This window comes from Oncorhynchus mykiss, chromosome 17, assembly GCF_057628025.1.
Source record: "Oncorhynchus mykiss isolate SJ-2025 chromosome 17, ASM5762802v1, whole genome shotgun sequence".
Lineage (NCBI taxonomy): Eukaryota > Metazoa > Chordata > Actinopteri > Salmoniformes > Salmonidae > Oncorhynchus > Oncorhynchus mykiss.
Window position 1 is genome coordinate 12,247,222 of NC_143038.1, and position 23,964 is coordinate 12,271,185.

General features: G+C 46.1%; 1 long non-coding RNA gene across 3 annotated transcripts; it reads right to left on the reverse strand.

Moving 5' to 3' along the window:
* Positions 1 to 304: 304 nt before the first annotated feature.
* On the reverse strand, positions 305 to 23,706 carry LOC149975731 (uncharacterized). 3 transcript variants are annotated; one of them, XR_016487747.1, is made up of 3 exons: positions 22,949 to 23,706; positions 10,869 to 11,081; positions 305 to 1,086 (listed from the first exon to the last, which is right to left on the reverse strand). It is a non-coding gene; the product is annotated as an uncharacterized LOC149975731 (long non-coding RNA). The 3 variants fall into 3 exon arrangements; XR_016487746.1 differs by lacking the exon at positions 305 to 1,086 and having other exon boundaries at positions 9,801 to 11,081; XR_016487745.1 differs by lacking the exons at positions 305 to 1,086; positions 22,949 to 23,706 and adding an exon at positions 11,913 to 12,341 and having other exon boundaries at positions 9,801 to 11,081.
* Positions 23,707 to 23,964: the final 258 nt, after the last annotated feature.

Consider the following 23,964-nt stretch of genomic DNA (forward strand, 5'->3'; position numbering starts at 1 on the left):
GAGATAGAGACAGACAGACAGGCAGACAGACAGACAGACAGACATAACCTCAAATGGCATCGACAGAGATGGTCGCCTTGCTTCGAGTCCTTAGGAAACCATGCAGTATTTTGTTTTTTATGTATTATTTCTTACATTGTTTCCCAGGAAATCTTAAGTCTTATTACATACTGCCGGGAAGAACTATTGGATATAAGAGCAACGTCAACTTACCAACATTACGACCAGGAATACGACTTTCCCGAAGTGGATCCACTGTTTAGACTACCACCCAGGACAATGGATCTAATCCCAGAAGCCGACTCAGAACAACGGTGCAGACAGAGATGCCTCCTGGTCAGGCTCCGTAGACGTGCAAATCGCTCACCGCTCCTGAGTATACTACTCGCCAATGTCCAGTCTCTTGACAAGAAGGCAGGCGAAATTCAAGCAAGGGTTGCCTTCCAGAAAGACACCAGAGATTGTAACATTCTCTGTTTCACGGAAACATGGCTCTCTCGGATATGTTGTCGGAATCGGTTCAGCCACCGTGCTTCTCCATGCATCGCGCTGACAGAGATGAACACCTCTCTGTGTATGCTTCATGATTAACGACTCATGGTGTAATCATAACAACATACAGGAACTCAAGTCCTTCTGCTCACCCAACCTAGAATTCCTTACAGCCAAATGCCGACCATATTACCTCCCAAGAGAATTCTCGTTGGTTATCATCACAGCTGTGTATATTCCCCCTCAAGCAGACACCACAACGGCCCTCAAGGAACTTCACTGGACTCTATGTAAACTGGAAACGATATATCCTGAGGCTGCATTTATTGTGGCTGGGGATTTTGACAAAGCAAATTTGAGAACAAGGCTACCTAAATTCTATCAGCATATTGATTACAGTACTCACGGGGGTAATACACTCGATCACTGCTACTCTAACTTCCGCAATGCATACAAAGCCCAGCACCTCTCGTCCGGTCCATAACCCTCCCAGTCAACCAGGTACTGGAAACCCTGCCACGTGGTCGAACACTCAGGGGGCATCTCACTGTGTATGCCGGATGGCCATCGATGACACGGGGAGAAGGGGTGGGCCTGGAAACAGAAGACAAAGGGCTGTGAGACACGGGCTTAATCCTAGACACATGGAAAGTAGGGTGAATACAGAGGGTACAAAAAAGACAAAAGACAAACAGCAGTGGGGCTAATGACTCTAGAGATGGGGAATGGACTGATGAAATGGGGGAAAAGTTTACGGGACTCCACTCGAATTGGCAGGTCCCGGGTGGAGAGCCATACCCTCTGCCCGAGCCAACAGCATGGAGCAGGGGTCCAGTGACGATCCGCTTGTCGTCTATACCTGGAAGTGGTCTTCAACAGAAGGGCTCTCTTCCAGGTATGGGCTCTCTTCCAGGTATGGTGACAGATGAACATCTGGGCAGAGGGATTGCTGACCTCCTCCTCTTGCTCGGGGAAGAGCGGAGGCTGATATCCCAAGGAACACTCGATGGGCAAGAAACCCGTGGCAGAGCAAGGAAGGGTGTTGCGAGTGTACTCAACCCACACCAGTTGCTGACTCCAGGTGGTAGGGTTGGCGGAGACTAGGCAGCAAAGAGTCGTCTCTAAGTCCTGGTTGGCACGCTCTGACTGGCCTTTAGACTGGGGGTAGAATCCGGAGGACAGGCTGGCCGACGACCCAGTGAGCGTGCAGAATGCCTTCCAAAACTGGGACGAGAACTGCGGAGACCATGTCCACCGGGAGAGGAATGAAGTTGGCGGCTTTGAAAAACCGGTCGACCACAGTCAGGATGGCAGTGTTGCCCTCAGACGGAGGGAGATCCGTTATGAAATCCAGGGATATATGGGACCAGGGACAGTGAGGGACAGGCAGTGGTTGGAGAAGACCAGTCGGAGCTTGTCGAAGAGTCTTGTTCTGTGCGCAGACCGTGCAGGCGGTAACAAACGCGGCAACATCTGGAACCATACTAGGCCACCAAAAGCGTTGTCGCACAAAGATCAGGGTCCGATGAGAGACTGGCCTTGGGGGAAGCAGAAGAAGACGAGGATGTCATAAATGTAGACGAAGACGAACCGGTTCAGCATGTTGTTGAGAACATCATTCACCAGAGCCTTTAACACGGCAGGGGCATTGGTGAGGCCTAAGAGCATGAGCAGATATTCGTAGTGGCCACTGGCCGTGTTGAAGGCGGTCTTCCACTTGTCCCCCTCTCATATCTGCACCAGGTGGTAGGCGTTTCGTAGATCCAGCTTGGAGAAAACAGTGGCCCCCTGGAGCGGCTTGAAGGCTGAGGAAATGAGTGGTAGTGGATAACAGGTCTTCACAGTAATGTCATTGAGTCTCTGGTAGTCAATGCACAGGCGCATGGTCTTTTCCTTTTTCTCCATGAAGAAGAAACCTGCGCCAGCGGGAGAGGAAGAGGGACGGATAAATGCTGTAGCTAGGGAGTCTCCAATTTAGGTCTCCATCCTTGATCTCTGGTCCCGACAGAGAGTACAGACGCCCCCGGGGTGGCGTGGTGCTAGGGAGAAGGTCAATCCCGCAGTCATAGGGGCGGTGCGGCGGAAGGGAAGTGGCCCGGGACTTGCTAAACACCTCCCAGAGGTCCTGGCACTCCGCGGGAATGGCGGAGAGGTCCGGAGCCACTTCCGAGCCCCCAGAAAGACGTCCCGGGGCAGGTTGTGTTGACTTCAGACAGTGATCACACCCATAGACCAGTTGATGAGGGGATTGTGTCACTGGAGCCAGGAGAATCCCAAAACCATGGGAATCTGGGGGGACTTGAATGGTCTCGCTGTGATTCCCTGACATATGTAAGTTGATGGGTGTGGTGTTATGGGTGACCCGACCTATAAAGCGCCTGTCCAGGGCTCTAACATCCATGGGAATAGAGAGGCGCTGAGCGGGGATGTTCAGCTCGGAAGCCAGTGTGGCATCCAAAAAGCTTTCACCGGCCACAGAGTCAACAAGGACCCGGAGAGATTTGGACTGGTTTCCCAACAGCAGAATGACATGAAAAGGGGTGCGAGTAAAAGTAAAAGTAAAAGTTCTCCATGTGGCCCACCAGAGTAGTTGGTCCTCCCGATGAGCTAGGTCTTTTACTGTGCGAGAGGACACAAAATTACCAAAAGTCCCGCCACACAGACAGCTGCTTGTGTTGATCCTGTGTTGCCGTTCTGCTGGCGACAGCCCAGCTCTGCCTAGTTGCATAGGCTCGGAATAGGCAGGAATAAGTCAAACAGTGCTTCCTGGTTCCAGCACTCTCCGCTGCCAACGTGCGGAAATCCACTGCATGGTCGGCCACTCTGCGGGCATCCCGCCTGAGCTGGATTAGCTTCCGGGCAGCTTCTCTCCCAGAGAACAGGGCATCAAAAACCTTCCTTACCTCTCCCACAAACCCCTCCAGACCCACGCACATGGCCAGCTGTTTTTTCCATACTGCGGTAACCCAGGTGAGAGTCCTCCCTGACATCAGCATGATGAGGTAGGCTATCTTGGAGCCACCCGAGGGTAAGGAGGAGTGCTGAAGTGCGAAAATGAGGGCACACTGAGCTAAAAACGCCCGACAGGTGCTATGCTCTCCATTAAAGCATTTCAGGGCTCCCGGGAAGGTGAAGTGGCTGGTGGTGCAGCACTGCTAACCTCCGAGTTACTGAGGGGCAGTCTGCCCCCCAGACAACCTGCGGAATTGCTCCAGCAGCATGTCCAACACCCGGTCATGGCGCTCAGCCAACGTTTGGACCCCCTCCAATAGACCACGAAGCAATTCCTTGTGCCTACCAATTGAGGCTCCTTGGGAGGAGATGGCGTTGTGCAGCTGGCCCGGGTCTGCTGGGTCAATCATGGCCAGTTCGCACTATCAGGTATGAAGGTAAGACCCAGATGCAGACAACGTCGAACTAACAATGGTTTAATAATCCAACAGGGGCAGGCAATAGACAGGTCAAGGCAGGCAGGGGTCAGTAAACCAGAGGTAGGGCAACGGAACTGGACGGCAGGCAGGCTCAGGGTCAGAGTAGGTGCAGGCAGGCTCAGTGTCAGGGTAGGCAGAGGTCAATTATCCAGAGGTGGGGCAAAGGTACAGGTCGGCAGACAGGTTCAGGGGCAGGCAGAGTGGTGAGGCAGGCGGGCTCAGCGTCACGACAGGCAAGGGTCACAACCAGGAGGGCGAGAAAAAGAAGGACTGGGAAAAGCAGAAGCTGAGACACAAAACGCTGGTTGACTTGACAAACAAGACGAACTGGCAACAGACAAACAGAGAACACAGGTATAAATACAAAGGGGATAATGGGAAAGATGGGAGACAGCTGGAAAGGGGTGGAAACAATCACAAAGACAGGTGAAACAGATCAGGGTGTGACAACGGGAAGAGGGCCAGCCATGTCACGGACACCGATGTCACACTTCCGGACGGGCTGGGCTCCATCTTTGCCCGCTTTGAGGATAATACAGTGCCAACATCGCGGCCCGCTAACTAGGACGTTCTCCTTGGCCAATGTGCGTGTAACATTTGGGCTTGTTGGCCCTCGCAGGGCTGCTGGCCCAGACGGCATCCTTAGCCGCGTCCTCAGAGCATGTGCAGACCAGCTGGCGGGTGTGTTTGCAGACATGTTCGGTCCCTCCCTGTCCCGGTCTGCTGTACCCACATGCTTCGGGATGGCCACTGTTGTTCCTGTGCCCAAGAAGGCAAAGATAACGGAACTAAATGACTATCGCCCCCTAGCACTCACTTCTGTCATCATGAAGCGCTTTGAGAGACTAGTCAGGATCATATCACCTCCACCTTACCAGCCACCCTTGACCAACTTTAGTTTGCTTACCGCCCCAACAGGTCCACAGAAGATGCAGTCGCCATCACACTGCACACTGCCCTATCCCATCTGGACAAAAGGAATACCTATGTTAGAATGCTGGTCATTATCTACAGCTCAGCATTCAACACCACAGTACCATCCAAGTGCATCATCAAGCAGGAGGCCCTGGGTCTCAACCCCGCCATGTGCAATTGGGTCCTGGACTTTCTGACGTGTCGCCCCCCCAGGTAGTGAAGGTAGGAAACATCTCCACTTCGCTGACCCTCAACACTGGGGTGCATTCTCAGCCCCCTACTGTACTCCCTATTCACCCATGACTGAGTGGCCATGTACGCATCCAACTCAATCATCAAGTTAGCAGACGGCACTACAGTAGTGGGCTTGATTACCAACAACGACGAGACGGCCTACAGGGAGGAGGTGAGGGCAATCGGAGTGTGGTGACAGGAAAACAACCTATCACTCAATATCAACAAAACAAAGGAGATGATTGTGGACTTCAGGAAACAGCAGAAGCAGCACCCCCCTATCCACATCGAAGGGACAGCAGTGAAGAAAGTGGAAAGTTTTTAGTTCCTCGATACACATCACAGACAAACTGGAATGGTCCACCCACACAGACAGTGTGGTGAAGAAAGTGCAACAGCGCACATTTAACCTCAGGAGGCTGAAGAAATTTGGCTTGCCACCCAAAACCCTGACAAACTTTTACAGGTGCACAATCGAGAGTATCCTGTCGGGCTGTACCACAGCCTGGTACGGCAACTGCACCGCCCTCATCCACAAGGCTCTCTAGAGGGTGGTGTGGTCTACACAATGCATTTCCGGTGGCAAACTACCTGCCCTCCATGACACCTACAGGAGGGCCAGGGTGATCATCGGGGATGGTAACCATCCAAGCCACTGCCTGTTCACACCGCTGCCATCCGGAGAGCGAGGTCAGTACAGGTGCATCAAGGCTGGGACCGAGAGACTGAAAAACCGCTTCTACCTCAAGGCCATCACACTGCTAAACAGCAATCATTAGCTCAGAGAGGCTGCTGCCTACATTGAGACCCAATCACTGGCCACTTTAATAAATGGATCACTAGTCACTTTAAACAATGCCACTGTAAATAATGCAACTTTAATAATGTTCACATATTTTACATTACATATCAGATGTGCAGTTGAAGTCGGAAGTTTACATACACCTTAACCAAATACATTGAAACTCCGTTTTTCACAATTCCTGACATTTAATCCTAGTAAAAATTCCATGTCTGTTACGATCAACTAGGAGTGGTGGGTGGACTCAGGCGCAGAGAGCAGGGTTCAGTCGTTTGTCAAATTTATTCTCCAGCGCAACAAAACAGTCATGCTAACACACAGGGCGTATATAAGTTGCCAGTCCAAACAACAGGACAAAAATAGTCCGGAGAATAAAGACACAAAATAATCACACCATCAAACACAGCGTAACAAAAAACAAGCCTGCACAAATACCCAGCGGGCCTAGTGCCCTTGAATACCCTACAAACAAACCATAATACAAAACAGGTGTACCCAATTACCCAATAACCAAAACAAACGGAAAGGGAATCGATGGCAGCTAATAGGCAGGTGAGGACGACCGCCGAGCACCGCCCGAACAGGAAGAGGCACCATCTTCGGCGAGGTTCGTGAGAATGTCTTAGGTCAGTTAGTATCACCACTTTATTTTAAGAATGTGAAATGTCAGAATAATAGTAGAGAGAATTATTTTTTTCAGCTTTTATTTCTTTCATCATATTCCCAGTGGGTCAGAAGTTTACATACACTCAATTAGTATTTGGTAGCATTGTCTTTAAATTGTTTAACTTGGGTCAAACATTTCGGGTAGCCTTCCACAAGCTTACCACAATAAGTTGGGTGAATTGTGGCCCATTCCTCCTGACAGAGCTGGTGTAACTGAGTCAGGTTTGTAGGCCTCCTTGCCCGCACACACTTTTTCAGTTCTGCCCACAAATGTTCTATAGCTGTGAGGTCAGGGCTTTGTGATGGTCACTCCAATTTGTTGTCCTTAAGCCATTTTGCCACAACTTTGGAAGTATGCTTGGGGGGTATTGTACATTTGGAAGACCCATTTGCGACCACTCTTTAACTTCCTGAGTGATGTCTTGAGATGTTGCTTCAATATATCCACATAATTGTCTTTCCTCATGATGCCATCTATTTTGTGAAGTGCACCAGTCCCTCCTTCAGCAAAGCACCCCCACCACATGATGCTGCCACCCCCGTGCTTCACGGTTGCAATGGGGTTTTTTGGCTTTCAAGCGTTCCCCCTTTTTCCTCCAAACATAACGATGGTCATTATGGCCAAACAGTTCGATTTTTGTTTCATCAGACCAGAGGACATTTCTCCAAAAAGTACGATCTTTGTCCCCATGTGCAGTTGCAAACCATCCTCTGGCATTTTTATGGCGGTTTTGGAGCAGTGGCTTCTTCCTTGCTGAGCGGCCTTTCAGGTTGTCGATATAGGACTCGTTTTACTGTGGATATAGATACTTTTGTACCTGTTTCTCCAGCATCTTCACAAGGTCCATTGCTGTTGTTTTGGAATTGATTTACACTTTTCGCTCCAAAGTACGTTCATCTCTAGGAGACAGAGCGCATCTCCTTCCTGAGTGGTATGACGGCTGCTTGGTCCCAGGGTGTTTATACTTGCATACTATTGTTTGTACAGACGAACTTGGTCCCAGGGTGTTTATACTTGCATACTATTGTTTGTACAGACGAACGTGGTACCTTCAGGCGTTTGAAAATTGCTTCCAAGGATGAACCAAACCTGTGGAGGTCTACAATTTTTTTCTGATGTCTTGGCTGATTCATTTTGATTTTCCCATGATGTCAAGCAAAGAGGCACTGAGTTTGAAGGTAGGCCTTGAAATACATCCACAGGTACACCTCCAATGTACTCAAATTTACTCAAATGATGTCAATTGGCCTATCAGAAGCTTCTAAAGCCATGACATCATTTTATGGAATTTTAGTGTATGTTAACTTCTGACCCACTGGAATTGTGATACAGTGAATCATAAGTGAAATAATCTGTCTATAAACAATTGTTGGAAAAATGACTTGTGTCATGCACAACGTAGATGTCCTAACCGACTTGCGAAAACTGTAGTTAGTTAGCAAGAAATGTGTGGAGTGGTTGAAAAACGAGTTTTAGTGACTCCAACCTAAGTGTATGTAAACTTCTGACTTCAACTGTATATACTGTATTTTATTCCATCTATTGCCTATGCCGCTCGGCCATCGCTCATCCATATCTTGATATGTACATATTCTCATTCACCCCTTTAGAATTGTGTGTATTAGGTAGCTGTTGGAAAATTGTTAGATTACTTGTTAGATATTACTACATGGTCGGAACTAGAAGCACAAGCATTTTGCTACACTCACATTAACATCTGCTAACCATGTGTATGTGACCAATTAGATTAGATTTGATTTGATTTGATTTGATTTGGTTTGAGACAGACAGACAGACAGACAGACAGACAGACAGACAGACAGACAGACAGACAGATAAACAGACAGACAGAGAACAAGAAATAAAAAAAACAGCTAGAGTTACACACAGTGGACAGGGAGAGGGGAGGTTCCATGTCTTCCTTGCCAGACACATTCTAGGATGGGGGCAGCAGTAGTGTGATAAAGCCCTGTCTCTCCTTGGATTGCAATTACCTCTTGAGGAAAGGGAGACAAAGGGGAAATAAAGAGGAGACGTGTAGGGACTGAGTAATAGGACAGTTAGACAGGCAGTGGCTTTATCTGGCGGTACAAGAGTTCACACGCATGCACACACACATACATGCACACACACATGCACGCACACACACATACATACACACAACCAACACGTTTTTTTATATATTTTTTTACAGTTCTAACACCTTGTTAGCAACCAGGCAGCCAAATAAATGTGTCTTGGTCAGGTCATTTCTCTCCTCTCTCACCCTCTTCTCTCTAACATTACTTCTCCGACTACAGTACGTAGCAATCAGCCATTCAATCTGATCTCTTCTGATATTCGTTCTCCCTCGACCACACAATCCCTTCAAACAAACGCCTTTTAATGAAAATGCATTCCAGAGTTGTGTGGATGTAACCGGATTTTCTCCACTCTTTTTCTAGGCTTCGGGGAAAGTGCTGAGGCTCCGGCAGCCCACTTTAAGAAGTGCTGACACCAGAGGATAGGAATGAGGACTACAGATCAGCTTAGGAGAACTCCCGTCTACACAGTCAGCCACGCGTTATGGAGCAGCAGCACAACCCACCAGAAAAATAGGGCCTTCTGCTGTGCATACCAAATGGCACCCTATTCCCTATAAAGTGAACTACTTTTGACCAGAAACGTATGGGCCCAGGTCCAAAGTAGCGCACTACATAGGAAATAGGGTGCCATTTGAGACACATCCTTACTGAAATACCAGGATAAATTGTGCACCTATTTCGGGGCGCTGGAATTGTGAGAGCTTTAACCTGGCACATTTGTCATGCTCAAGTGTAGATTCAGCTCTAAGTATTACAAGCCTCACAGGCAGTTGTAACACTGTGGTGTCGTCAGTATCGCCTTGTTTCCGTGCCCTTGTCGAAACTTTTCCCTTTGAAATGAATGGATAACCAGTAAGAAAACATTTGATCATTTGAGACGGTGTTCAAACAAACATTAGGACTTAAAGTGCTTGAAATAGTGAAACTGTGAAATATCACTCTGTGCATTTTATGCATTAGGTTATGTACATATAATATCCATTACAGACATTCAGGATGGGAGGGGTCGGCTGTACGGTATACACATGGACCTAAATGAAGTCTGAATTTCGAGACATTCCCAGACGACAATAATACCGTGCAGATGTATTGAGAGGACTTGGCGACACAGGCACATTAGTTCCACTGAAAAGACAATGGTTTTGATGGGAACCAATCAAGACCATGAGTCCTGATGCCACACAAATCAATTTCCTTTTTATTCACAAAGCTGCAAGGTAATCATGACTGTTATGGACTGTTTATAAAGGGTAAACAAAGCCTCTATAAATAGACATGTCATAGTATAGGGACATGTGCCGGTAGTTATAGATAACTATACTGAAGCAGTAAGGCACGATGGGGTGTGGTATATTAAAGTAGTAAGGCCCGAGGAGGTGTTGAATATGGCCAATATACCACTGCTAAGGACTGTTCTTATGCACGACGCAACAAGGAGTGCTTGGATAGAGCCCTTAGCTGTGGTATATTGGCCATATATCACAAACCCCCAAGGCTTTATTGATATTTTAAACTGATTACCAATGTAGTTAGAGCAGCAATTTTTTTACCTCTTAATAACCCCTTTATAACCAGATGTGTCATAGTAACAGTACATTGATTAGGAAGTGAGGGGTTATGTCACATCGGTGGCCAACAGATCTCAACATTCCCCATGGTCTGCTGATATGAAGAGTGACAGGGGTTAAGGCAGCAGCGACACATCGGTCCAAACCACAGTCCCCCCACGGCAGCCAAACAGAAACCCAGTCCAACCCTACCGCCGTCCCTGTCTCGCCCCTGCCAAATCCTCAGAGGCTCAGGCCTAGTTTGCAGTGTGGAGACGTCAGAATGTCGACCTCCTACACAGCTGAGAGGGGATGTTCAACCCTGGAGGACTGTAGACTTTGCACACAGGGCCCGGGGTCTACCAATGACAGAGAATTAAACCAACTTCGAAGAATAGCCCGCACAAAGTAACATTCACTGACAAAATTGGTTAGAAGGATGAAAATGAAATGAAAATAAAGGTTCGCATGAAGAACAAAACTGAAAAAAAACTCAACTTTCCAAGCCAATAATGAGCTGAATATGAACAACAACACTCACGACACATCAACACGTTGACAATACACATTAGAACATGCCAAGTCATGCTCTCGATAATGAGTCCTGGAGCAGGGCCTAAAGGGTGATTGGACAGTGAGATAATACACTAAATGGAGGACACTGAAGGCAGAACATCACATCTTCATGCCTCTCACTTTTAAGATGGCTGATGTTGGTCTGGACAGAAAAAGTCAGTATTCGACTGGTCCAGATGTCCCCTTGTCCCATTGCCATCCAGACGCAAGCCTGGTTCCTTGACAAGCCTCTCCAGACAGAACCCATTCCCATTGGCCCACACTAGACCGCTTCCAATCTTCTGACAGCTCCTTTCCATGGGTCAACATTAGATTGGTCCTTTGTGCCATAGCCTGAAAGACAAAGGAAAAGAGCACATCCCCCTTGAGGTTAGTATAATTAAAGAACCTTTGGACACATCTTCGCTCCACAGGGATCATTGGGGACATATATCCAGGTAGATAATAATCTAGATAGTTTATTATTCAGAGCGTTAGTCAGATCTCCCTCATGATCGCTACAGTGGTCGAGGGTGAAAGGTCACATCAAATAGACAAGGCCTAAGACGCCACCGCGCAATTCCCCAGAGTGCGCCATGAGCCAGGACTCCCCCATTCAAGGGTTTTCGGCAAGGGATTGGAAAGGTCGCCCGGCAACACAGGTCAACGCTTTGATCGGATCAGAGGAAATCTCAAGGCCCTTTTATGCATGAGAAGAAGTGGGCTGCCATTTTGAATTTCAGAGGTGAAAAGCTGGGCCAAAGGGTCCCAAAGGGAGCTGGCAGCTCCTCATTATTCAATCAGCAGCGTCGCTTAGATGCTGACGGACTAAAACAAGATGGGTGGAAACAAAAAAGAACCCATGATAACAGTTATTAAACTGCATATTTTATCAGGCCCCCCCCCATTAGAAAGTCAATTGGCGGTTATGTATTCATGCAGGCGGCAAAAGGCTCCGAGAGAGACTGACCCCTATGCTTGACCTCTCTACGGCTTTGAACTTTCTTTTTTGTTGTTGTTGTGGTGTCGACTCCCTCGCAGAATGAATGCTTTGATTCGGCGTCCAGTTGCAGACGTGAACCACATGACATTTTAGCCATGTAAATAACAGAAAGTGCTTTTGTGAAAGATTCACTGGACGCTCCGGCGTTGCCACATAATTATTCAGAGAGCATATGTAAATACCTCTTACGATTATGGAGGAATGCATGCCATTTCCTCTTCAAAGCCATAACCATTCATTTGGTTAGCGGAGATAGGAGTTCCATAAAGGAAAAATTGGCGGACAACTATAGAAATTGGTTGCTTCATGGTTGTGAACTGCGGTGAGAGAACATTGTGTTCCGAGTGCTCTTTAGCCCTAGTATAAAGGCCTATTTATCTTTCTATTAAGCATTGTTTAAGTCCATTTGTCTGAGAGCTTCAATTAAAACAGTTATTGAGTTCTCAAATGAAAACGGTTTGTTGAACCCAAACTTTCACAGGCTACTGTCTGGCCGTAGCCCACACCAAAACAAACCCTTGAAGGAACAGCAACGAGTTATACAAGAAAAGAGAGAGAACAAAGAAAAAGCCTGGTCTTATAACTTGCAGTGGCCAACCCCCTGCCCAGCCCCTCCCCCCTCCCCTTGTTCCACCAACCACAAGGACTCCTGGCACTAACACATTCCAGGCATTCACGTGATTGGCAGACAGCAGGGGAACTGGCATGCTGGACCCCGTGGAACCCAGAGCAAACGGATAAATGGGTCCTGATTACCACAGAACAGCAGCACATCCGAACACAGGCACATAAACTGTCCAAGCGGGTTGCTGCTATATAAAACAAACTGAAATGGGAATATTCTATCAAGAATATTTCTCACAGATATTCACGTGGTCTTTAAGACTGTCAGCCGTGTATGTTTTGACTCGGATATTCACGTGGTCTTTAAGACTGTCAGCCGTGTATGTTTTGACTCGGATATTCACGTGGTCTTTAAGACTGTCAGCTGTGTATGTTTAGACTTAGACCCTGTACGTCCTCAGACAGACACAATGGCAGAGTGACTTTCTTCCCGTCTCTGGGGAAGGGGACGTGTTAGAGGAAGGACTTGACTAGCGGGCAGCCCCCCTACCGCTTCTTCAAACTGTGTGTGCAGCGTGATTGCGCTGGTGCACATATAGTTAATTGTCATCAAGGATCAAAGGATATACGATGAACACTCTGCGCTAAAATCTACATCGAATAATTTGTCCAACCAATGGAGATGGTGTTATCGATTCCCATGTGACCAAGTGAACCGACGTTGACAAAAACATTTATAGAAAAATACTGTTTTTTACAAGGCACCACATCATCATGTAAATGAATATGGTTTGATATAAACTCTGTCAAACATCAGTAGCTAGACTAAGACTACCGTAAAACAAGATAAAAATGCAAATAACGACAGTATTTTTGTTGAAGTTACTGAGGAAAATAATTAGCTAAGCACACAATAGGACAAAGATATACTACAAAGACACCCCAACTATCCCCTGGGAGAGACACACGGCTTCAATTAACTGACAGACAGGGACAGCATTAGGAATTCTATCATGTGTTGGCTGTAGCCTCCACTGCTTTCAACCTCAACCATACAGCAGCTAGCTAGCGTGGCTTCCCATCAATCATGTCCTCTGGGTGTTTTGATCTGCTGGGTGGTATGTGTCCTTGGAGATACACGTCTCTCTCCTCCTCCAACCTCTTTGTTGCCAACACCTGATTTTCCTTCCTGCATTGAAGCCAGCTAGCTGATCTGCTCTCTGCTGCAGTGGCTTCCTGCTTACGGCTTCCTGCTGATTGTGCAGTAAAGGTCACGTGACTGTGGTGCTTTAAACATGCATAATGCTGAGTCCGCCCCTAACAGTTTTACAGACACGTGGAAGGTTATGCACGCACGCACGCACGCACACACACACTACCTCTTTGGAACCTGGTCTAACCTAGCCATGTAAGCTCAGAGCCTCCTCCTCTGGCCTCCCAGAGCCAAGTCATTCCGACAGGCCGACAGAACCCCCTGACTGCCTACGTCAGCCGTTTACACGGTTCCCCTTGAACATGGAGGGTCGTTTCCTGTAAGCCAGACAATATGCATGAATGCCCCTTCGTACTCCTGCTCCCCCTGTGAAGTAGTGTTCAGGTTACATTCCTCCAGGCTTAGCCCCAGCCTTCCCCCAACCTGCCAGACCCAGACACACACACACACACACATAGATCTGTAAACTGTTTACACCCCAGTTCTCCCACCTGGAGGAGGGCCAAGCCAAACCTCCCTCTAACCCAAACCCAGAGCTCCACCGAGCATCAAGGCACCTCGGATTTCACCGTCGGGGATCCAGGAATACTTGTGTTTGGAGACACTCTCCATGATAGGGGAAGAGAGGAAGAGAGGAAGAGGACATGGAAATTATCTTCCTAAAAGAGGAAGAGAAAACAGGAAGTTTTGTCTTCACAGTTTGAGCTTGTTTTCTCAGTAAGAGCTGGAAAGGAATTCCAACATGTATTCTCAGGTTTGGAGGGCATCTGCCTTCCCAATGCTTTCATTTTGATGGAAGCTGCTGGGAATGGAGAGAGGCAACATACCCTCCAATAGACTGAGGTGTTCCCTTAGACATCACTGTCTTCAAAGTCCCATAAGAGCCTCATATGCTGCATTTACCACCACTTTAAACATTCCGCTATGTCAAACCCTATTCGCTCCACCACATGGTAATGCATGTTGAATTCTTGACATATTGTGCAAGTGTGATGTAAATCTACGACGGAGAAGTCTCCCTCCCATACTCCCTGCATAGAGTTGCTTAGAACGAGCTAAACATACACTATTATTACTAAAAGAGGGAGAGAGAGAGAGGGGGAGGGAGAGAGGGATATGTCACGAAAGCACGGGAGTGAAAGAGGCAGAGAAAGAGGTATGTCGAGAGAGGGAGAAACAGAGAGAGGGAGGGACGGGGAAAGAGAAAGATAGATTTACTGAGAAAGGGCGGGTGAGAAGAAGAGAGAGTTGGAGAAAGAGAGGGGGAGTGTGGAATCAGAGAGGGAGTAAGAGCCTTGCATACACGAGGAATGAAAATTACTTTTCTTAACACATTTGCAAGGCTGCCACTCCCTTAATTCTGGTTCCAATTTGCTGCATCTTTGTAATAACGAGGAACTGTGGCAAAGAAAGACATTTTTATGGCTAGGGAGTGGAATGAAGAGAAGAAAAGGGCAAAGAAAAGAAGAGAGAGAGAGAGAGAGAGAGAGAGAAAGAGAGAGAGAGAGAAAAAGAGAGAGAAAAAGAGAGAGAGAAAAAGAGAGAGAAGAGAGAGAAAAAAGAGAGAGAGAAAGAGAGAGAGAGAGAGAAAAAGAGAGAGAGAAAAAGAGAGAGAGAAAAAGAGAGAGAAAAAAGAGAGAGAGAGAGAGAGAAAGAGAGAGAGAAAAAGAGAGAGAAAAAGAGAGAGAAAAGAGAGAGAGAGAGAAAGCGAGAGAGAGAGAGAGAAAAAAGAGAGAGAGAGAGAGAGAGAGAGAGAGAGAAAAAGAGAGAGAGAAAAAGAGAGAGAGAGAGAGAGAGAGAGAGAGAGAGAGAGAGAGAGAGAGAGAGAGAAAAAAAAAAATCCACAGCCTCCAAACTAGCATGTCCTGCAGTAACATGTACACTACCGTCCAAAAGTTCGGGGTCACTTAGAAATGTCCTTGTTTTTGAAAAAGCAGCACATTTTTTGTCCATTAAAATAACATCAAATTGATCAGAAATACAGTGTAGACATTGTTAATGTTGTAAATTACTATTGTAGCTGGAAACGGCAGATTTTCTATAGAATATCTACAGCAACCATCACTCCTGTGTTCCAATGGCACGTTGTTTTAGCTAATCCAAGTTTACAATTTTAAAAGGCTAATTGATCATTAGAAAACCCTTTTGCAATTATGTTAGCACAGCTGAAAACTGTTGTTCTGATTAAGGAAGCAATAAAACAGGCCTTCTTTAGACTAGTTGAGTATCTGGAGCATCAGCATTTGTGGGTTTGATTACAGGCTCAAATGGCCAGTAACAAAGACGTTTCTTCTGAAACTCGTCAGTCTATTCTTATTCTGAGAAATGAAGGCTATTCCAGGCGAGATATTGTCAAGAAACGGAAGATCTCGTACAACGCTGAGGCCCCGGTGCACAACTGAGCAAGAGGACAAGTCCATTAGAGTGTCTAGTTTGAGAAACAGATGCCTCACCAGTCCTCAACTGGCAGCTTCATTAAATAGTACCTGCAAAACAACAGTCTCAACATCAACAGTGAAGAGGCGACTCCGGGATGCTGGCCTTCCCAGAGCATCTGTCCAGTGTCTGTGTTATTTTGCCCATCTTAATCTTTTCTTTTTATTGGCCAGTCTGAGATATTGCTTTTTCTTTGCAACTCTGCCTAGAAGGCAAGCATCCCGGAGTCGCCTCTTCACTGCTGACGTAGAGACTGGTGTTTTGCGGGTACTACTTAATGAAGCTGCCAGTTGAGGACTTGTGAGGTGTCTGTTTCTCAAACTAGACACTCTAATGTACTTGTCATCTTGCTCAGTTGTGAACTGGGGCCTCCCACTCCTCTTTCTATTCTGTTTAGAGCCAGTTTGCGTTGTTCTGTGAAGGGAGTAGTACTGAACAAGAATAGACTGATGAGTTTCAGAAGTTAGTGCTTTGTTTCTGGCCATTTTGAGCCTGTAATCTAATTCTCCAGATACTCAACTAGTCTAAAGAAGGTCAGTTTTATTGCTTCTTTAATCAGAACAACAGTTTTCAGCTGTGCTAACGTAATTGCCAAAGGGTTTTCTAATGATCAATTAGCCTTTTAAAATGATAAACTTGGATTCGCTAACACAACGTGCCGTTGGAACACAGGAGTGATGGTTGCTGATAATGGGCCTCTGTACTCCTGTGTAGATATTCCATTTAAAAAAATCAGCTGTTTCCAGCTACAATAGTCATTTACAACAATAAACGTCTACACTGTATTTCTGATCAATTTGATGTTATTTTAACGGACAACAAATGTGCTTCTCTTTCAAAAACAAGGACATTTCTAAGTGACCCCAAACTTTTGAACGGCAGTGTATATTGAATACAAATCAGAGGCATTGCCTGCTTTACTAGCTAGCTGTGGCGCTGCAACTCATTTGCAATGCATCAACTGGAGCTCAATCAGACTGGCCCTGGTGCATAAAAAGGCGAGCTGCTCTCTGAATATTAGCTAATGCTACATTTGCAAGTCTTGCGAGACAGAGAGAGAAAGAGAGAGAGAGGGAGAGGGAAAGGGAGAGAGAGAGAGAGGTGGGGGGGGGGATTTCTTGTGAAACCTCTCTATGAATCACTTTGTAGTGCTGGATTGATGGAAGTGATGCCTGGGTAGGGATTACTCTTTTCATTACAAACCCCCATCTGGTACCAAGACCACGTCTGTCCAGCCTTTTGCCTTTAAAGTGCCGGATTGGGTTTCACATCAATCTATTCCTGTTGCAGCTGTGCTGGGGAAATAAGACAGACCCACACACGCATATACACATGTACTTACACACACGCACAGATACACACACTCACACACATGTATGGTGCACAAAAACCCATCCGCCCCTTCCTTACACAAGCATCTGCACTCATACACACGTGCACAGCATTTATAAACACACAACAAAACACAGACATATGTCCCCATCCCCCTCCCCACCCAGTCACAAAGACACAAAGGGAAAACACAAGAAAAGGACAGCACTGATTTTTGAACCGTGCCTATTTCCAACTTGAAAGAGGCAACCATAATTAAAACCAATGGGCACCATCGCAAAATAAATGAAAAGAAATCCATCCGCCATGCAGCCCCCCATCCCTTCTTTTAACTGAAGCATTGGTCCAGAGCCCCACAGATGTTCTCTCCCGCTCCCTCTCTCAGATGTGTGAGGCAAGGCAGAGAGACAGACAGGAAGCTGTCATTAGGTCAGACCTCAGGGAATGGCCTCCCTATAGACCACTGTTTCTTTTTCTTCTCCACCCTGTCTTCGGTCATTCAAAATGGCCGCCACTCTTTGTGTATCACGTCGCCTGGACAGCTCGACACTTCATTAAAACCCCACTTGTCATTAGATAAAGTGTTATAATGGCTGAACCCTGCAACCCTAAAGCTACGCTGCGTGTCAAACTACACTCAATTCACTCAATTCCCTGAATGGCTCTGGTCAGAAGCAGTGCACTATGTAGGGAATAGGATGCAGCTATAGTCTATGTTGTAAATGATGGTATGACAACTGGAACATGACTATGGGGTAGAATACCAGGTGCCATCATCATTCACCACCAACTCTGCTTTCTTATTTCAAACACTAAACTGAACTCATCCGTCCATGACGGATGAAAGGCAGAGGTTCCCTATACATGGAACCATGTAGTATTCTCCTAGTTGAGCCCGTTTTGAATTATTCACGATTCATATCAAGTGGGTGGGAGAGACGTCTGATGCTGCTCAAGAATGGCCCTTATTGGTGGTAGTTACATGCCAATGTTTCAACATATGTCGGTTTAGAGAGAGAGATGCACCTGTTCTATAACTAACGTATAGTCATTACACAGCTATGGGCCACCAGTTAGCCTAATAACATGGTAGTAATTGAAGCAGGAATGTAAGTATTCTAATTGTTATTTTTACAATAAAGAGATTGAAACTGTCGTGGAGCATTAAAGGAATATTGATGAGCAAGAGGGATGGGGAATTAAAATAACATTAATCAACTAAAATATGTGTTTCACTGACTGACTGGGGCGGCAGGGTAGCCTAGTGGTTAGAGCGTTGGACTAGTAACTGGAAGGTTGCAAGTTCAAACCCCCGAGCTGACAAAGTACAAATCTGTCATTCTGCCCCTGAACAAGGCAGTTAACCCACTAGGCTGTCATTGAAAATAAGAATGTGTTCTTAACTGACTTGCCTAGTTAAATAAAGGTAAATAAAAAAACTTGCAAGTACTTGAAAAAGAAACATTCACGAAGTAGTGTATTAGGCAAGACATCTACCATTTGTCACAATTGGTATTGGATTTCACACGTCAGGCACAATTTGTAATTGTAATTCTACTGTCTAAGTTGGCTGCTAGGGACAGGAGCTCTTTATCTTGAACCGTGTCATCCTAGATCTATAGTCTCAAAATAAATGAGAATGGATCCATTATCTCATCATCGGAGCATCATCTGAGCAGTCCCAGAACAACTGGATATGAACAGATGTTGAAGGAAAGCCAATTTCATTACATTTAAAAAAAAAAATTCACTACAATTAACTCTGCCTTTTGATTTAGTTTTCTATACATGCAGAAAATATTTTTTTAAATTATTATTTATAAAGGTGTAGGTGAATTTGAGCGCTCAGTTTTAAACAAAGTACAATTCTCTAGACTTTCCCTGCAATAATGATTGGTGTTACAAGCAGGTACACCACTGGTCAATTGGAGCTACTAGCGTCTAGTAGCTCCTGTCTTTGTGGTGTCCGTGTTTGTCTCTTCACTGAACTGGACACCACAAATGGACACCCCAGCGCTGTTGGCAACCATTAGTTGACAGGAGAAACATGCCTTAAAGAGGCAACCATCACCATCACCTCCTCCCCTGTCAGGAGAGTCTGGACAGCCCCTTGGTGTTCAAACCTGTTTGCAATCTTGCTCTTTCTCTTTATGTCTGCATGTTAACAACGTGGACACATTGCACATAGTTTCTCTAACCATGCTCTCTCTGAGCTTCGTCTGTGGACTCTCTCTATTAAATGAAATGCAAGAAAGAAATATCGTATGCATTCAACTGATGAACAACTAGCCAGACAGAAGAACCCCTCCCCTGCAATCTCCTCGTGCAAGATGCATCAGGCATACGACAAGCCAGGGGCTCTGAAACCAACCAACTCCTTCAAGGTGTCCTGGTATCACTGGGATCATCTGAAGTGTTCTTGATATGGTTCGTTCCAGGGAGGAATGTACACTAACTGTATGGAACACGATGTTCCCATTGCTTCCCATTGCTCTGGGGACCCTAGGTCTTTCTGATCATGTTTGGGTTCCTTTAAACACAGTAATTTACGGGGACCCCAGCCCTAGATCAGAGGTCTTTATGTGGGTTAGCTGGGGGGAACCGTGGGGTGGGTGGGGGAAACATGGTTGGGCTACAGCGCTGGAAGTTCTGAATGAAAACATCATGGCCTTTAATGGGCTGACCTCTGGGTGGTCCAATCAACTTCAAGATGACATTTACTGACACATGGCGTCCATGGCGATTGACGACAGACTGGGAAATGGCTGCTTATTATCCGTCCTCTTCAGATGGTTCAAATGTTGATTTATCCAGATGACAACATCGCTTGATTACATGATGCACATTCAGGAATTCCAAACAGGTTGAGCTGGTTTTCTCTGAGTTTTGTGGCTTTTTGACAGCTTCATCTAGGCTTGGATTCATAAGCTTTATGGTCTATGGCTTAGGGAGTAAAACGGGTACAAATATCTCACACTCCCCAAACCAAAGACATTTGCCTTATGAGGTTTGTGGTGAATAACTGAAATGCATATTGACTCCATATTTTCCATAAGATCTTGGTTCTGGCCGGGACATACCATTCTTTATTGCTAAAGGGGGACACTGGTGCATAAATCAGAAAATGTCTAAAAACAACTCACTTGCTCCTCAGACCCAAAGTCATGAGGTACATGCTGTGGAGTGCTGCTCACCACATCTGACCTCAAATCTCACAAACCTAGTGTTACTAATCTGCATCATAAGACACCTCGGGTCTTTCCCCCTATATGGGTTTCCTGGTAAAACCCCTCAGCGTGTTGCGATTGACCTGCTGCCCAGAGTTAGAGGCCTTTAAGACCATTACGAAACGTCCATCGTTAGAGACTACTGTCAGTGCTTGTTAACGTTGAAGGACCAAACCTATCACACGTAGCACACAGCATCAAAGCAATTGAAAACCCATTTCCTGAAACAGGAATAACACCGAGTAAGCAATTCTTCAATGGAATAGCAACCATTCTGGACCTGAGTTTCAACTACTGCCCAGCATGCTTTCGTTTCCAAAATGACATCTACAACTTGTTCTGTTGTATCTCCCCGCTACTGTTCAAGGTTATGTGTCAATCACTGGTGGATGGAACTATTTTAAAACTGTTAATAGGTTGAATGGAACCTGAATGGAGGTTGAATCAAGGTTGAAGCATGTTTTTCTGTCTTTGCCCTTGGCGACAGTGATTGCCATCTAAAACGACACAATAATCCAGCAATCAGCTCAGAGTGATAGCTATGGCTTTGGGGCTATTTCTCCCAAACCAACTTCCCATTATTGCAGTTATCTCCCCTGTCCAAATGGCCTCAGTATCTCCAACCGGAGGTTCAACTGACCAGCTTAGACTTAGCCTCATGCTGTGTTTTGTTGCGAGGCTGAAGAGAATAGGTTTGGGAGATAAGCTTAAAGTGACTTAGACTTAAAACACACTGTTTGAGAAATGCTGAATTGGAGAAAAAAAAAGTTATACCCTTGCTCTATCTTACCAGTAATGTGGCCTTCTTCAAACTCTAAAAACGTATAGGGAACATGTGCTCTACAATCATTTCAGTCACAATGTGTTCTTGCTTGTCAATCTATCAATAATTTGAAGCATTTAAGAGACTTAATGAACGGGGTTATGTGGTCCAAAATGTTCAACATAATCCCAACTTCAAATAGAGTCTTCGGCTATCAATAGAAAGTACCAGGATTTAAAATGTGCGTAATTCGCAAAACTGTCCAACAACACAACATAAAAAAATATATATCGGGCCTCCCGGTTGGCACTGTATCGCAGTGCTAACTGTGCCACTAGATATTGTGGGTTCAAGTCCAGGCTCTGTCGCAGCCGGACACGACCGGGAGAATCATGCACATTTGGCACAGCGTCGTCCGGGTTAGGGGTGGGTTTGGCTGGCAGGCATGTCCTTGTCCCAACGCTCACTAGCAACTCCTGTGGTGGGCTGGGCGCAGTGCACGCTGACGCGGTTGCCAGGTGCACGGTGATTCCTCCAACACATTGGTGCGTCTGGCTTCCAGGTTAAGTGGGTATTGTGTCAAGAAGCAGTGCGGCTTGGTTGGGTGGGCTTCGGAGGATGCACACCTTTGCCTCTCCCGAGTCAGTACGGGAGTCAGTACGGGAGTCCGTACGGGAGTTGCAGCGATGAGACAAGACTGTAACTACCAATTGGATACCACAAAAGTAAAAAGTAAAAGAATATATACAAAATAATAACAAATAAAACAGATATCCAGCCAGGATCCAATAAAGATGGTTTTTCCATGCTGACAATATCCATTTCATTTGGAGGTCTGAAGAGTCAGTCTGATAAATGGCCACAGAGATCCCATGATGGAGGGATTGGGGATGGAAGGGGGGAAGAGGAGGAGGGGGAGGTCAGGTAGTATGGTGCTAAACAGACCTGCTTATGGAGAGAGTAGCTCTCATCTTATGACCAAGTCCGTATTCCGAACCCATTTCAAAACCTCCAAGGCGGCCGATATTTCATTGTGGGCAGCTGTGATTTAATAAGAAGAATACGAGGCGTGTTTTAAAAGGATGATGACCGCAATGGCTACCTGCAGTGCTCAGAGAAAAACAGAGGGCACCCCCCCCCCCCCCTAAAGCTCTCCATCTTTTACAAGGCTACAAACAGCAGCTTTGGCTCGGCCAGTTTTGAAGACAGCCCAAAGACGAAAAATAATAGGAAAATGTAGCCCAGGATTCTGAATAAAAGGCCTGAATCGCCCTTCCCTGGGATAGTTTTTTGCTCAATTGGCTACCTGTGGTTTCTGCATATTAGCCTATTATACTATAGATTTTACAACCCACCTTGAAACCAACACATGCAGAATTGTGTAAAGTTTTTACCCAGTTTTATAAAAACATTTGTTTTCTTTTCCCATTCGCATCCGTAAAACCACCTGCAGGAGTGGTTTATGAATTTGGGAAAAGTACACCTGAAAAACCCCCACCAGAAACAATACTTCCACAAAAGCATTCCCGCCAATACTCATAGCGATACACTGTGACCGCCCAGTATCTGTGTTTTTACACAAGTCGACCATGAATAGAATTGTAAACAACGCTTTGACCATCGTATTGATAGCAAGGATGAATTGTGACGTGAACAGCATCAGACACGATATTGGAACCCTACCTGGCAGCCCTTCATCCTCGTCCCCCGCTGGGTTGTGTTTTGTTGAACCATGGCGGCTCCGTTGACTGCCTCCCACAAATCGTCCATTTCATCCGTAGGTGGTCCAGGATCGGGCTGTCCTTCTCGGCATTGTGCAACTGGAATAGGTGCGTCCTCTCCTGTTTCATACTGCAGTTTTAGACTCCACGATCTGATTGGGCAACGAGGAGCGAGACTTCATCAGCAGAACATCCCCGTCGTCATGACAACGTGCCAATATCCCCAACAGGGGTGGAGGGGTGAAAAAAAACATGGCTGCCTTCTTGACTCAGAACGGAGGACCTCAACGGTAGTTTATTTTCTACATCATCGTTACCTCATTTCTTGTTTTCTTTCCCAACCTCGTTGCTAATTTCTTGGTCGGTCTGCTCTTTGAGAGTTACTAGGCCAATGTGCTACTGGGTCTGAAGCCAGCAGATGTCCCATCGGGGTTCCTTAGTCCTATTCCTCGCTCCCCAGGATGCCCAATCGGCTTAAAATGATGCCTATAATCATTAATATACGCTTCAATCACTCGGGGGAGAAAAGAAGGAGCCAAAACTCCACAACCAGCTCCTTTCACCTGTAACCCAGTTCTCTCTATAATATTTCATCATTGAATTTGGTTATAATACAGGGGATTATTCAATAGCGCTTATAATATCCATGGAACCATTACAGTGGCTGTATGTTGTGTTAGAAAGAAACTTGAAAAAAGTCCCTCTTCTTCAGTCTCTACACCCCCCCCCCCCCCCCCCCCCCCCCCCCCCCCCCCACACAAATTGGTGTTCCCATGCTGGGATCCTCCCTAACCTTTCACTCTCCCCCCAAATCTCTCTTTAAAAACTTGGGACTGATTTCCAGTCAAGTGCAAAGCATTTGGTTAGAATGCATTAATCTGTAAGTAAGCATACATTTGGGGTTTCGGTAGAAACAACCAAAAAGAAAAGATGAGAAAGAAAGAAAACCCCAAGGAAACCAAGACAAATAAAGCAAAA